Here is a 16,101-nt window from a genome sequence, read left to right on the forward strand (position 1 = left end):
TGTTGCCAGTCAGAGACCATGGAAAGGGTTATGGGCCACTGGAGGAGGGAGCAAAAGTCTGTGGACTCGCATAGCAGCAGTAAGAGGTAGGTCTTACAGTGACCAAGATGTGTTGGAGAATTGAAAAAGTGAAATGGGAATATCAAGAAAACACAAAGATAGTGATTGCAAGAAGACCTTCCCACCCTAGGGTGTTAGGGAGGGTGGTGATGGTAAAATGAAGACATTGAGGTGATCAGAATTCAGAAGCTCACAGGAGGGCACTGCAAGCTGGGGTTAAGATCCCCAGGGGGTGACATGTGTGGGCCCTGGTCAACTGCCTATTGTATCTCTAGACTATAATAAGGCTGTTTTGTGGGGTGGGCCTGGGTTGGATAAATGCTAGAGGCTAGAGCCACTCCAGCCAGCCCTGGTGGTCTAGCGGTTAATGTTCAGTGCTCTCACCACCGTCTGTCCGTGGTCATACTGTGATAGCTGCATGTTACTGTGATGCTGAAAGCTATGCCACCAGTATTTCAAATACCAGCAGGGTCACCCTTGGTGGACAGGTTTCAGCGGAGCTTCCAAGACTAAGACAGACTAGGAAGAAGGACCTGGCCACCCACTTCTGAAAAAATTGCCCATGAAAACCCTTTGAATAGCAGTGAAGCATTGTCTGATATAGCACTGGAAGGGGAGAGGATGGTGCAAAAAGACCGGGCAGGGTTCCGCTGTGCTGTACTCAGGGTTGCTAGAGTTGGAATCACCTTGACAGCACTAACAACAATAAAAGAACTGCTCCCACGGCCATGGTTAAAGTGCCTTTACTTTGACAGCATGCAAAAAACAATTATCTCTTCTGCCAGCCCTTGTCTCCCTCTGTCACCCCTGTTGGTGAAGCCTAACAGAGACAGTTGGCAAAGGAGAAATGTTTGCAGAGTTCCAGACCACAAAGCAGAATATAGAAGGGTGGGTTTGGAACTGAGAGCTAATAGTTTAATACCTGAGACAGTACTGGATATAAAGTCTTCCTTTGGAAAGTTCATGCTGGAAGGTTTGGGGCCAAATAGTACTATGAGAGAAATTAGAGAGGTAGGTCTGGACTGGATGTAATATGGATCTGACTTCTTCATATAGACAAGCATAGACTTTCTTTCCCAAATGCCACTGATGTGCATGCTAAGTAGAACAGCCGTCTGCCCCATCTTGTATGCTGTCTTATCCCGGTACCACAGCTAATTTTATGAGAGAGTGTGACTTCCATCCTTTTGTCCTTATAGGTTAAGGATGCAGGTTGGATTTTTCTTTTTCCTTTGAAAGCCGTTATGAAACTATTATTCATAAATTTCCTTGAACCTTTCTTGAATTTGTTTATCTCTAGTGTCTGTGACTCATTAAAAAACTACTTAGTGAGACTTTTTAGGTGTCTTGCATTGTGTTGGACCTTGAGGCTACAAAGATGACTAAGATACAGTCTCTGTCCTCAGGGTAGCAACAGCCTCGTTTGTGGTACAAGGCAAATGTGAAGAAACTAGTATTATATGTTAAATATGAAAATAGAATGAATTGTACCTAGAAAGTGGAAACGAGCAGGCCGGTGGAGGAGAATTCACCTTTGGGCTCATCTTCAGAAGTAGGACTTTGCCAGGCTGAGGGAGGAGTGTGTGTAGCTGTGTGTTGTGGGGGAGGATGGCAAATAGAAACTACAAATTTAAGGAGAAAGAAGGAAATTATTATTATTATTATTTTTTTTGGTGAGGAAGATTCACCCTGAGCTAACATCTGTTGCCAGTCTTCCTCTTATTTTTTTTTTTTTTTTGCCTGAGGAAGATTAGCCCTGAGCTAACTAACATCTCTGCCACTCTTCCTCTACTTTGTCTGTGGGATGCCTCCGTAGCATGGCTGATGAGTGGAGTAGGTCCGCACCTGGGAGCCAAAACTGTGAACCCGGGCTGCAGAGGCGGAGTGCGCAGAACTTTAACCACTCGACCATGGGGCCAGCCTCAGGAAATAATTATCACGATGGCATATATTATTTATTTACCAGTTGCTGTATGAAGAAGCGTTTTTCAGTTGCCTTAAAAATGGCCTTGTTTTGGCTTCAAGAGATTCTCCTTGTTTCAGAATTTTGAATTGGATAGGCACGCTCCCTCCCGCCCCTGTCCAGTAGCACTTTCTGTCCTTCAGCCATATCCTTGCTGGGACATTCACCTTTACAAGCAGAAAAGTCCTGTTATTTTTTACTTTATTTTCAAATTGAAACTATCTCATCCTGTTTTTATATTTGTTGTCTCTCATAGAACAATTTCTAGTTTCTGTATGTGGGGCCTCCCTGCTGATGAAAGGCTGTCTTGAGAGGTATGAGAATCACCAAACAATGAAAGATGCTTCAGCGGCCATACCACCAGAAGAGGGCATGTAATGTTGCTTTTGTGTGTACAGTTGAGTTCTTGGATTGTCATCATTGCCTTGAAAGGTAGCAGATTAAAATTGTAGGCAAAGAATCAAAATGTACCTGCCTGAGCCTTTCTCCCTCAGTGTTCCTGTTTGTGCCAGTGATTAATGTTATCCTCTGTGTGAAATTCCAGTTCAAGGGACCTTGTAACATCTTAAGCCACATCCTGGTCTCAGTTCTCTGTCTCTATCCCTGGTTTGGAAGGGACAGTCCTGTCTCATGGGCACAGTTAATTGGAACAGGGGTATCTAAGCTAGACCAATTATATTCTTGGTCCTGGGAATTTCAATTCATGTGGTGTTGTCCGCTAAAGATGGCGCAGAGTTGGTCTGTAGACACGGCAGCATGGTCAACTCCTTAAGCATCAAAGTCACATACAAGGCAAAGTTATCAGAGAGGAGAACCTAAAACTCTTGCTGCGGGAGCCAGTCACCAAAGAAAGGAATGAAGTAGACTTTCTTTCCAGAAGCAGAGGTGAAGGAGGTTATGGAGAAGGACAGACATACAAAAAGACTCTACCTCTGTCTGAGGACCTTCTGATTTCCATGAGACCTACCTGTTCTTCTTGCAGGTTAGGTTCTGTGACATTTGCCTGAATCCTTATAACACGTGCCATTTTACTTAAGTTAACCCAAATGGGCTTCTGTAACTTGTACACAAATTGTTCGAGAGTAACAAATCTACCATACAGAAATAATCTCCTGCTTTAACCTAAAGGAATTACTATCATGGGAATTTCACATGTAAGCCAGAGCGGAAGATTTTGGAGCAGGACCCTCAAATCACATACAGGATGTTGCTATCCAGCACCTTATTTCTCTCTGTCACTACCTGTCTTGTCTCTTCCCCACCTTAATTTGTTTTTGAGGTATGGCAATCAAGAAGGATGAAGCATGCTTTTGTACAAGAGTAAAATTTGTTTTCCTATAATTTTTTGAGATGCCTGGCTTTTTGTTGATCTTTTTTGGCAATAAAGAGTCATTAACTGTGATATATATATATATGTATAATATGAAATTTGTGGAAATTTCTGTGTAAATGAGTGATAATTTAGAAGACAACAAAACAGAACAAAGGAATTACTAACCTCCCAAATTGTTTGCATTTAGTTTATTGCTAATGAGTGGTACATTGAACCAAAATCCTAAAACTTTAATTTTTTCTTTCTGGTTAAAAAAAGTATCATTTTAACTCAATTTTTGAAGAATATGAATTTGATGAGTTGGGAATCTGTCGTTTTCTGAGGAGGTATCTGAGTGACTTTTAGAATAGATGATTGTGCCAAAAACTATAGACTATTAAGTTTTAAAAAAGAGGCTAAACGTATTCCATTGTTAACAATACTAATTTATTGCTGTATTTACTCTGAGTTTTCAGTTAATATAAATTTTGTTCATATGTTATGTAGTTATAGAATTGTGTAGTGAAAGCAATTAGACCCAGTTTTCAACTTTCCTACTTGTAAATGGATTTAAGGTCTTTTTGATAGTCTAGGAACCAATTAAATATTTCTTTAATGGTTCAGCTAATTGCTTCGTGAGTTTATTGTTTATTTTACTATGTTCATTTAGGGTACAGAATGTTAAAAGCATTAAGAGATAATAGAAGGTTGAGACTAATGATGTAAACTAATTGGAGTTCTTATTGTCAGATGTAAATAACATGTTAATATACAGTATTTATAGAGGCATGTTTTCTACATGCCTTGAGTTGTTTAAAGAGACAATGTAAATTTAAAGCAGGCAATTTGCTTATCAACGTGGAAAGTCTGCCTTACCGCCTGAGGGTTAGTATACACCATATTGCAACTTTTAACATGTTTGGAAAGCTGTTCAGAACTTTTTTTGCCAGCACTTTCACAGTCACTGTGATATTCTGTAGCTTTGAGTGTAAATTTAAGAATTCATTATGTGTGGAAACAAGGGAGAGATGATGTTTGCTAATAATAAAATAAAACTCATACCAGGTTTTGAATCTAAGCACTTTTTTGGAGGTGGTTTCATGTGAAACTGTGATTAGGTTTTATCTTACAGGAAAGAAATGTAATCTGGCTTTTATCCATAGGAGTGTTCAGACCAGATCTTAAAAGTGTCCTCTCATCTTTTGTTGCTATTGAAGAGATCAGTGAAAGGTTTTCTAAACCTGAGAACTTCTGGCTTAGATTTCCTTACTAAATTTCAACCTAGAATCAGTGGTTAAGTGGCAGAAATTAATTTTCAGTGCCAGTTTAATAATGAAAACTCAATTGATTCATGAGATTTGGTTTCACACACACAGAAAATATTTATAAAGTCATTTCTTTCCTTTAATTCCAAGACCAAAATACAAAGTTGGCCTTTGGGATATGGAATTGAGTGTTGGGCTTGATGAAGTGTCATTAAACAAGTCTGTCATACCTCTTATCCTTTGATTATTGTTACTTGTTCAGCCTCTTCTCTAAGTATCGGTGACTACATTTAGTTATTTCTTAAAGGGTAGTGAAACCATCTATAAAATGGTTAGGCAGAACAGTCTTTCAGAAATTGAAGGGAGTCTGAGTGGCTGGCTCTAGTTCTAGGCTCACGTTGAAGTGGATTTCATGTTTGCAACAGTTGTCTGAATCTAATGCCTTTCCCGTCCGGAAGACCTTTGAGTTGCTTGAGTTGGTTCTTCATCTTCTCTGGAGTAAACTTGATAACTTCTCCAGGATCTTAGGATTATTCTGCAAAGAAACAAAAGCGGCATAAAAATGCCCCCTGCCTTTCCCGATGACTTCAATATCTAAGCGTAGCCCAGAAACCTATTTTCCTCTCGAGGACCACTAGATCCTGAGGATAAATGATTTCTCAGTGTAGGAGCAGAGTGGTCCTTACCCTGACGAATGAATCTCTTTGGAAAATGTGTAATTACCATTAAGAATTTCTGTTCCATTCCTTGCTTTCTATGGAGGTTCCTCTTAAACAGGTATTCAGAGAAGTGGATGACTTGGATGAGATAGGTAAAAGAATTTGTGCTTGGTTTACTCAAATGTGTAGTCTCTTAGACAGTAGACAGACACTAGATCTGGCATGGATTCCAAAGAAGCTTTCAAAAATGTCATGTGGGATTTAATAATGAGGAAAAAGGGTACACATCACCATGTGACTTTTATTGACGCTTTAATTTAAATCTTAAAACTAAAATGTTCCTGTTATTGATGTTACACAGTCAAGAGTAGCTGCCTTCAAATTAATATGGAAATTCCTAATAGCCCTAACTGCTTACTGTACTTGCTTTCAGATGTGAATGAGATACTTTTAGTTATTTGATAATTCCCTAATTAATGGAAAAAAATTAACTCTTGGGCAGTGCATTACATTCACTTACATCAAATTACATTACTAGTTTCCTAGTAATATTTTCCTAGTTCATATTTTAATCATCGAGAGAGCCTGAAGTTGGAATATATTTAAGTTGTTTAAAATGAAAGCATTTTATCTGTTCCACCAGACCTAAAAAGAACTTGGAGTTTGGAGCAGTGATAGGCACTATTAGCTCGTAATAGGAAGATTGTTGTTTGGTTGCCATGAAAACAAATTAGTTTGGTGGTTATGTTGCAATGGTGTAATAATGACCTAACCTCAGGGCCCTGTCCATATTTAGACTTTGCTTTGCTTCCTAAACGTTACCTTCATTCGTTCCGATTGTTTAAATATCAAATTGATGGGTATCAAAGTGGGGTAAAGTACCTCTTTGCACAGAGGTACATTTGAGAGGTGTATGTTTCAGAGAAGGTGAAATTGTTAGCTCTTTTTTTTTTTTTTGCAGGGAAACAGAAGGAACTATGTTATTCGGGATTGTCAAGATGTGGGTAATAGGGATCTAACTCCATGAATGCCTTCTTTTTGCAAGCTCTGGAAAGTAACCCTAGAGTTTCAGACTCTTATCACTGAAATTATATTCTTGTCTTAAACAAAATGTACTGCCATGCAGGATTTCTGTAACCTAAGCTTTTATAAATTTATATTGCATCTGAAGCCTAATATATCATTGTTCTCTTAGAACAGAGAAGAAATTTCATGTATATGAGAGAAAAGAAAGGATAGGGATGGCTTTGATAAACCTGGGACCAGACTTTTATGATAAAAGTAATTAATTTCCTAATTAACAATTCAGAAATGTGGAAAAGACCTTTCTCTTCTCAAATCTCATCCTGTAAAGGGATGAAAAATTGTTGTACTCCTGGTCGTCAGAGATGTTCCTATCTTTGAGCTTAGATTCCATACTACCTAATGTTGTTGAATATTAAAAAAAAAACCTCTCACCACAGTTAGTTTATTCTTGTCTGGGAATTGTGCAAGCAGCAGTGTGTGCTCCAGTAGGTAATGGGAAGATGGGCTATCCTCTACTTTTGTTCCCTCTTGGCTAGCCACGCCCCACTCGGGGTCATCCCATAGCCCAGGCCGGGGATGTCCAGGCTCTGGTTGGAGAGGTGGGAGATGGAGACATGGGAGGTGAAGGGGTAAAGTGTGCAGTAGTGGGAAGCGGATGGCCTTTGGAGCCAGAAAGTTCTGACTTTGAGTCCTGATCCACCCTCTTAGATCCTAGGTGAATTGGGTCACATTACTTAATCTTTCAGAGCCTTATCCTCCTGGTCTGCAAAATGGAGATTGTACCACCCTCTCAGGGCTGCCAAGAGGATTAAACACAGCTTAATGCGTGGTTTATGTGTTGCAATTTCTGGCCTCCTGTTCCATTGTGGGGAGAGGTTAGGGGAAGGAGGAAACAGAGGTAGTTTGGTGTAGCAGAAACCCAGGACTCTGTGCATGTGAGGAAGGAAGAGGGGAACGTGAGAAGTGGTCTCCAGGAATATAAACCCTAACTTAAGACCCCTAATTTCCATAACTTCAGCTGTAGAAAATAATCCAATGAGGAGAAGTGGCATATCCAAGTCACTACTTCCAGTTGACAGTAAAATACTCTTTCTTGCATTTGGCTGTAATTACTCTCCCCCTTGAGGAAAGTACCTAAAGGAAAAGCACTCCTTTCTTTGGTTGGTTTTGAGTTTTCAGACTAATAAAAATGTAAGAAAGGGAAGGAGAGAAGTTTATCAAGTGGGAGGCATGTACTTCAGTTCACTGAGTACTCAGCTTTGTGGCCCCAAATTCTCTTCCTAACACTGCTGCTGACTTGCTTCGCCTGACCTGACTGAACCTGTGTCCTCAGTGAAGAAAGGCTTGGGGAGAAGGCCACTTCTTAAAGTAGTGTCCAGGGTGTCTCCTAGAGTCGAAACGTCTCTATGTGGCCCCTCCCAGAGTGTCCTCCTGTGAGGGGCTCCATTAAAAATACAAAAAGAATTCCCATGGCCAGGTAAGTTTGGCAAAAACTGTTTATCACATCCCCCTCCCTTAAAGATTCATAAGTATGAAGAATCTTGAAGAAATTTGTTTAACTTTAGCCCAGTTACTTCAGTAAATAAGATTTGAGAACTTGCAATGTGCCATAGATGCTGTCATAGGCTGCCTCAGGGAGGGCTGTGGCAAGTGGACAGAGACAGGTAAAAAGATTGAAATGATGATTTCAAACATCATAAATCAGCATGAATGCTGTGAGTGAGAGGTGAGAACTATTATAGATCAGATGATTGTAAAAGGCCTCTTGAAAAGGTCATATTTGAGCTGGAATCTGAATAATAAATGGAATGCTGCAAGTGAACTGAACTTGCAAAAATCTTGGAGGGTAGAGCCTTCTAGGCAGAGAGAAAAAAAGGAATTCATGTTCTCTGGAGCACACTTTGAGGAAAATCAGGGCAAACAGCATATGTATAAGAAGTATTTCCTAATCAAAGTTTTGTATATAATATAGGAAATCTCTTTTGAGCATTATGTGCTAGGTACCGTGTACTACAGACACAGAGAACACAGTTACGTTTTAAAGAATAGAGTAATTCAAAGGAGAAAGAGTCAACACTTAGGGGACAAGTGATAAACTGTACGACAGAGGTAGCATGTTGTAGTGGTTGAGGCTGGAGCCAGCCTGCCGAAATTCAAATCCCAGCTCTGCCACTTACTTGCTTTATAACCCTGGGCGAGTTATTGAACCCCTGTGACTGAATATTAGAGACCCTGATAGTGCCTCTTTCAGCGGATTGTTAGTATATGCAAACTTGCTGGAACAGTGCTGGAACGCAGGGACCACTTGCTACAACAGATGATGTTGGTGATGACAGTGTGATGTTCCCATCACAATCAGCATCATGGTCATTGTCACCATCATCAGAAGGTCATGGTGACATCATCATTGTCTTCATTGTGGAAGATGATGGAGTGCCGCGGCCCAGAGGCCTGGATAGCCTTCATCCCCTCCCAGGGGTGCCCAGGCTTGCCCATGAGAGTCTGATACATGATCACCCACCAAGTTAACTTTTTAAGTGGAAAAAAAGATTCTTGAGGATTTATAAGTGTTAAGTCTGGTTTTCTTCTATTTGGGCAAGAGGGGCAGTAGTAATAGGGTGGAGTGCAGGATGGGACAAATCAGAATCTGCAGTGAGCCAGCTGCTGGAAGGATTAGCTTAGATGAGAATCATAGATCTGCAATAATAATGGATTATCATAAGTGACATAAAGGCACCAAAAGATTCATCATGTTCTTTCTGAATTAACAAAAGTTAAGATGTATCTGGAATAGTTTTAGCATTTAATTGACTTCTAATTCTTAAAAAATTGACAATCCATGTATAGAATAGGAAAGTCTCAGTTGCTGCAAACATTCATAATCTGAAGAACTCATACCCTAACCATTTAGATAAATGAGAGATTTTTATGAAGCTAAAGAAATTATTAAAATTCTATTTGTGGGTGGAAGAACCCATTTAGCTGACCAATTATCTAACTTCTGTAGCAGCCCTTTGGAATGAATCTAACTGCATTCTGTTGAAAGTCACTCACCTCATGCAGCATGAGAATTTTATGCCAAGAGAACGAAATATCAGGTCATTCCATTACAGAAAGCCAAATTTCCCTTGATTATTTAAGGCGGAAAGCTCATCTGAATCTGTTTTAAAACTGTCTTCAGTTATCTATGTCATACGTGCTGCCACATTCTGAGACCACTTGGTTCTTGGATACTGCTTTCCAAAATCTATAGATTCTACTCTTAAAAAAAAAAGGAGTATCTCACTTAACATATCATTTTATTCTGGGTAATCCTAATTAACACACTAATATGAGAGAGCTGACAACCTCCTACATATTATTTTAGGATACTATGTTCAAGACCGTGTTATCCTAGTTATTTGAATAGCATACACTCTCCACAGCTTGCTAATAGCGGTTTTATTCTTCTAATTTATGTCTATCAGGTGTTTAGAGTATGTAAGGAGTGGGAGGTGAAAGTGTTCTCATAAAGGATGGTGCAGCAAATATATTGTGCAGGATAAAATTATTTCCTTTTTAGTACAAAGATTCTATAATCCTGAAATTCTATATTGTAGAGTGTGTTGAATGTTGCTTTTTATTTCAGTGAGACAAAAATAATGTTCTGAATGAGAAAAGGATTAGAGTAGCGTTTCTCAAATATCACTTTTGAACCTCAGCTTAAAACAGAAAGAAAGATGTATCGCAGAAAAGCTTGAGAGAAAAGAAAGAAAACATTTATGGGACAGCTGCCATGTGCCTGGGATTACATGAGGTGTTTTCCTAGAGGCCTGAATTCTTACTCCGGATCTGTGATAACTATCCATCTCAAATAAATTCGTTCAGATTAAGTTTGTTGCCTAATGATTTTGTAAATTATTGTTTTGAATTCGTTTTACTGTCTTTAAAGTTGAGAGCCAAATGTTTTACTTACTCTTAGCAACTATGTAATACTTTTAGAATGAATTTTGTGTTTATCTTTTTTTCCCCTGATTTTTCTGCCTTCATTTCTTTTTTGCCTTATATTTTAGAAATTGTATTTTTACAATATGCTTTTAGATCACCTGATATCCTTTTCAGTATATGGTTGGATTATTAAATTAATGAATTGGCCAGTTGGCCAAAGTCACACAGGTAGGAAATGGAAGAGCCGAATATTAATACAAAGCCAAACATGATTAATTACCAAGCACTTGCTGCTCCCCGTGCACCTTGCTGCCTTATAGAATCCAGATAAAAATTTAAGTGCTTTAAACGAGTTCACAGCTATTTGTATGACTAGAATGCAATCTATTCTGAGCAAAGAGAACTGGGTTATATTCTATTTCTATACTGAGCCAAGCTTTAAGTCATTTTCGGTCTGTAGGATTCAGTTCGACACTGTATTAACTTAGTGAAAATGCCAACTCCCATTCAAAACAGGTGACCAACAAGTGATATCAGAGAGGGCATCTCTGACAAAGCACTCTTTTCTAGTAACTGCTGATTGTGTCCTACAACCTTCCATAGTAATTGGCTTGGAGTGCCTGGTAAGCTTCAGCCAGGTTGTCCAGAACCCTACAAACGGCTTTTTATCAACTTCCATTGGGATGTCATTTTTGTGGCCTTTCCTTTTAATAGGAAGGCAGAGAACTTTCAGACCTCTGGGTCTCAGTCGTTTTTGAAGTTTTGAGAAAAGTGACAATTTTGCTGTAAATGGATGCCTGATCTTATACTTCTAAAGAGAGGAAGAGAGGAAAATCTATCTAAAAGAAAACACAGAAGATCCTATGTTTATGAATGGTTTATTAGGAAGTCTGATTTTCAAGTTCATAATATTCATTGATTTTTCTTCTTTCTGATAATATTTATTCCTATTTCATAACAACCTTGATAATATATGATACCAATTTTTATTTTGCCGAAAGGTCGCACTTCTTTATTTCTGAGAACTTGAGAAGCAGACATGATTTAAAGTACTTTTCCTGGTTCATCCCCGATATCGGGCACATGGCATGCTACTCAAGAAGGCTACTCAGACATGCAGGGTGAATGAGACTTGTCCGAAAGAGGAGGGTAGATTGTTGTGGATCCAGCCCCACACCAGACTTTATACAAGGCAGAAACCACTGCCCGCTGCTTCTTCCTGAGCTCAGACAGTGGAGGGAGGAGAGCCTCTGAGTTGATTCCTAGTGTGGGTCTGCAGTGGCTAGAGCCTGAGAAATCACTTAAAGAGGGGCTGGGTCAGTCTGCTTGCCTTTGGTCATGCAGTTGCCTTTTCTTAGATTATCCTCTTCACTTTTTTCTTTTTTTTTGCTGAAGAAGATTCACCCTGAGCTAACATCTGTGCCAATCTTCCTCTAACTTTTGTATGTGGATTGCTGCCACAGCATGGCTGACAAATGATGTAGGTCCACCTCCAGCATCTGAATGCACGAAGTGGAGCACGCCGAACTTAGCCACTAGGCCACAGGGGCTGGCCCCCCCCTTCACCTTTTTTCCTGCCTCTTCTATCCTTATCTAGCTGTCAAAGTCTAGTTCTAATCTTCCTCCTCCAGGAAGCCTCGCCTACTCAATCCCACTTGCAACGATTTCTTCTGTTCCTGGTCATTTGCAGGGTTTTGTTTCACCATGCAATCCGGCCTTGGCTTGGATCCTGCCTGGTATGTCCTAATAAAAGTGATCATTTTGTGGAATACAGACGAGGTGCTTGTTTTTATTTCACGGTGTCCCCTTGAGGTAGGTACTATCATTATCTCAAATTTATGGATGAAGAAACAGGTTCAAAAAGGTTAAGTCTCGTACCGGTCACAAAACTGTGGAGTAGCGGAGCTGCGTTTCAAACCTCGGTCTTTCTCATTCAGAGCCTGCTTGCTTCCTCTGTGTGGATCTGGACCCTCAAACTAGGCTTTAAGTTCTTCAAGAGTTTTCTCCCTCTCCTCTGTTCTAAGAAGGGGGAAATAGAAAGGAACGCTGAGGGCGGAGGGAGAATTCTTCTCACGGCCGTACAACAGGCCCTATCCCCAGGAGGTCTGTTGCTGAGGTGCTGGGGAGAGATTGTCCTTAGTACCCAGTGCAAAGTCTTCCTCCCACTGGAGTGGTTCTGGCTTTAGAAAACTCAGCCTGCAGCCAACATGCGACACTGCCGCTGGCTGCTACTGCCTTTGGAAACTGCCCCTTTTGCCACCGGGGCCCTCTGTGGCCATCACCAGCCTCTCCATCTGCGTCTCCTGTTGGTAGCTGCTGGCGTTTACCATCCAGTAAACTGGACTCCATGTTGGCCGTCTTCATCTGTGTTGTCTCATAGGTTGGCCTGAGTCTGCAACGTGATAATCTGCCGTTTTCTCGCTTCTTCCTCATAGCTGTGTCCCAATTATAACTGTTTACAGTTCCCCGGACTGTGTAGTGCACTCCAGAACTTTCTCCACAGGGGACGTGTTGCCCTTGTCACTGTAGCTATTCATCTGTGTGCTACTCCAAAGTGTCAGTGACCCTGCTAATGAGAATGCCCCTTCATAAATATTTTTTTCTTAATTCAAAAGTAAAAAAATTTTGTAGAAAATACGAAAAAGAATAAAATAAGAATTACCACCCAGGCTCCACCCCCCAGTGCAACCAACCCATAGCCTCATGATTTCCTTAGGATAAGTTTCTAGAATTTTAATTGTTAGGTCAAACAGTATGCAGAATTTGAAATCATTCGCCTCTTAGGTTGTATAAGTTTACTCTCTTACTAGTAACTGAAAACCTCAGTGATGGTATTATCATTTCAGATTTTGTCAATTTTATAGGTAAAGAAAGGAATCTCATTGTTTTTGATTTGTATTTTTAAATTACTAGTGAAGTTGAGCATCTTTTTTATTTACTTATTGGCCATTTGAATATTTTCTTTTGTAAATTGTCTGCTTATGTTTTTCTGCCTTTTTTTCCATAGGTGTTTATTTTTTCCTATTGACTTGTAAGATTTGGGGGTAGGGGTCTGGAATTTAAGAATATTAACACTTCAGTTTCCGTATATACTGCAAATATTTCCACCAGCTTTTTGTCTTTCATTTTATTCATGGTATTTTAAGTTAAAATATCATTCATGGTTAAAGAAAATTTGAACAGCTAAAAATGAAAAATGAAAATGAAAAATGCTGGTTCTATATTTTCTATTTAATAGTGTTAGAAAATACGTAGTTCTTCCTATTTTTGATTTAACAATAGAAAGTTTCTGTTTACTCCTTGATATAAAAGATGCAAATGGGGCCAGCCCTTTTCAGTTCGCCTTTCATTCTACTAACAGTTGAGATTTTTTAAAGTTCTTCTCTTGTTTACCTTTATGATTTGAAATAATGCACTTGATCCTCTATTTTTTTTCCCCATTATTATTCAACAGCATCTCTTGACTCCTCACTTCATTAAGTAAGAATGTTAGCAGCTGTACCCTTTCCGCTCCACTCCTCTCCTGCCCACCTACACCGGGGGACTCTGAGCCCAGAGCTTTTCCAGAAGCTTCCCTCCCCTCTGTAGTCTACACGGGAGCAGCATTCATCCCCACTGTAGCTCTTTCAGCCTGGCTCATCTCCCAGCCCACTCTCATCTGCTACCTGTCTTCCAGAAAGCCTCCCCCTGTCCTCTCCCTTTCTCTTCTCTGTTACAGGTTTTCCTCCTTGTACCTCTGCCTTTTCATTTAAGTGAGTTCTCAGGAAGAGGAAAGGTAAATGTACCTCGCCTACTATTTTGAGCTGAACCTTCGGTGGTTTTCGATGTGTAGAATTTAAAACATTTTTCTGTAATCAAACCTACAAATGATTTCTTTCAGTTTTTACCCTTGGTGCCATGTTTAAAAAGTCCTTCTCCAATTTAAGATTATGTTTTCTTTTAATACTTATAAGAATTCTTTCTTACATTTAAGTCTTTATTTACAGTATTTATTTTGGTGAGTGAAATAGTTTAGAGATCTTTTGTCCAAATGGCTAGCCAATTGCTCCAGTATCACTTACTAAGTAATCCAAAGTTTAAATACCACCTTTTATTAAATATTAAATTCTTACATACGTTTGTGGCTGTTTCTGAATTTTGTTTCCTTAATCTGTCTCTTATCTACACCAGTGCCAAGCCTTTCATTGTTATTTCAGAATTCATTTTAATATCTTCAGGGTAAGTCTCTTCTCCTGCATCATTGTTCTTCCTCAATATAGTCTTAGCTGATGTGTTCCCTTTTCCCTTGTGCAAGAAGACAATTTGCTGTATTATACATATTTTTCCTCCCCAAAGTGCCAGTGCATAGTTGTATATTCTAAGTTCTTCCAGTTCTTCTATGTGAGCCCCTGCCACAGCATGGCTACTGACAGATGAGTGGTGTGATTCCGAGACCAGAAACTGAACCAGGGCCACCAAAGCAATGAGACTGCTGAACTTTAACCACTAGGCCATCGGTGCTGGCTCTGTATTATATATTTTGAATGAGATTGCAGTGGATTAACCCATCTCTTCGATCTTCAGTATTTTTTTCCAGCTTGGCAGGAGGAGTAGAACTTCTGTGTTACACTAGTTCCCTGTCCCACCCAGGTTTTGTTCTCACTCCCAGGAGTAGGATTGAAAAATGCAGGGAAATGCAAATCAAAACTACAGTGAGATGTCACCTCACACCCATCAGAATTGCTATAATTAAAAAGACAAGAAATAACAAGTGCTGGAGAGGATCTGGAGAAAAGGGAACCCTCATATACTGCTGATGGGAATGCAAACTGGTGCAGCCACTATGGAAAACAGTATGGAGATTTCTCAAGAAATTAAAAATAGGACTACCATATGATCCAGCTATTCCACTTCTGGGTATTTATCTAGAGAACATGAAAACACTAATTCGAAAAGATATTTGCATCCCTATGTTCATTGCAACATTATTCACAATGTCCAAGACTGGGAAGCAACCTAAGTGCCCATCAATGGATGAATGGATAAAGAAGATGTGGTATATGTATACAATGGAATACTACTCAGCCATTAAAAAAAGATGAAATTGTGCCATTTACAATAACCTGGATGGACCTTGAGGGTATTATGCTAAGTGAAATAAGTCAGAGAAAGCCAAATGCTGTACAATTTCACTCAACGTAAAAGATAAACACACACAGATATGGAGAACAGATTGGTGGTTATGAGGGAAAACGAGGTGAGGGGGAGGGCAAAAAGGGAAAAGGGCCCATGTGTACAGCAACTGATAGCAACTAGATATTTGGTGGTGAACACGATGCAGTCTATACAGAAGCTGAAATATGATGTACACCTGAAATTTACATAATATTATAAACCAATGTGACCTCAAATAAAATTTTAAAATGCAGTAAATTGCCAGTAACTCTAATCCTCTCTGATTCTGTGAACATATGTCTTCGCTGACATTTTTGTGTAGTTACCTGCAGCCAAGGAAAAGGGTCACTTAGCCAGATTTCATTATCAACACTGCAGGTGTGCTTCCGCTACCTGGCACCGGCCGGCACCTGGCTGGCGCCTATCTCTGGCAATCTCCCCCAGCCTCCATCACTGCCTCCCTCAGCAATGTGTAGCTGGCCCAGAGGCCATTTAGTCAGGCTCTTTGCTCACCCCATCTGCCAGCCTATCCTTGGCCTTCCCTTCCAGGGTGTCAGCACAGAAAGTTCCTGACCTTGAGTACCTCTGTGCTCAGGCAGAGCAATTCAAGAAATACTTATTTAATTATACTTACACAGAAATATTGAAGCATAAAACATGACTCATTCCAGTCAGAAGAATGAGAACTTGTTTTCTGGCAGGAAGGATGCCAGGAAACCTATGCTTTGGAGTCTG

The 16,101-nt window shown here is 39.9% G+C and overlaps 1 protein-coding gene across 2 annotated transcripts in view; it reads left to right on the forward strand.

Annotated features, from left to right (window-relative positions):
* GALNT7 (polypeptide N-acetylgalactosaminyltransferase 7) overlaps nt 1–16,101 on the forward strand; it is a 135,576-nt gene that overhangs the window by 22,852 nt on the left and 96,623 nt on the right. The gene's annotated exons all lie outside the window — the stretch shown is intronic.

Source organism: Equus asinus, chromosome 3 (assembly GCF_041296235.1).
Source record: "Equus asinus isolate D_3611 breed Donkey chromosome 3, EquAss-T2T_v2, whole genome shotgun sequence".
NCBI lineage: Eukaryota > Metazoa > Chordata > Mammalia > Perissodactyla > Equidae > Equus > Equus asinus.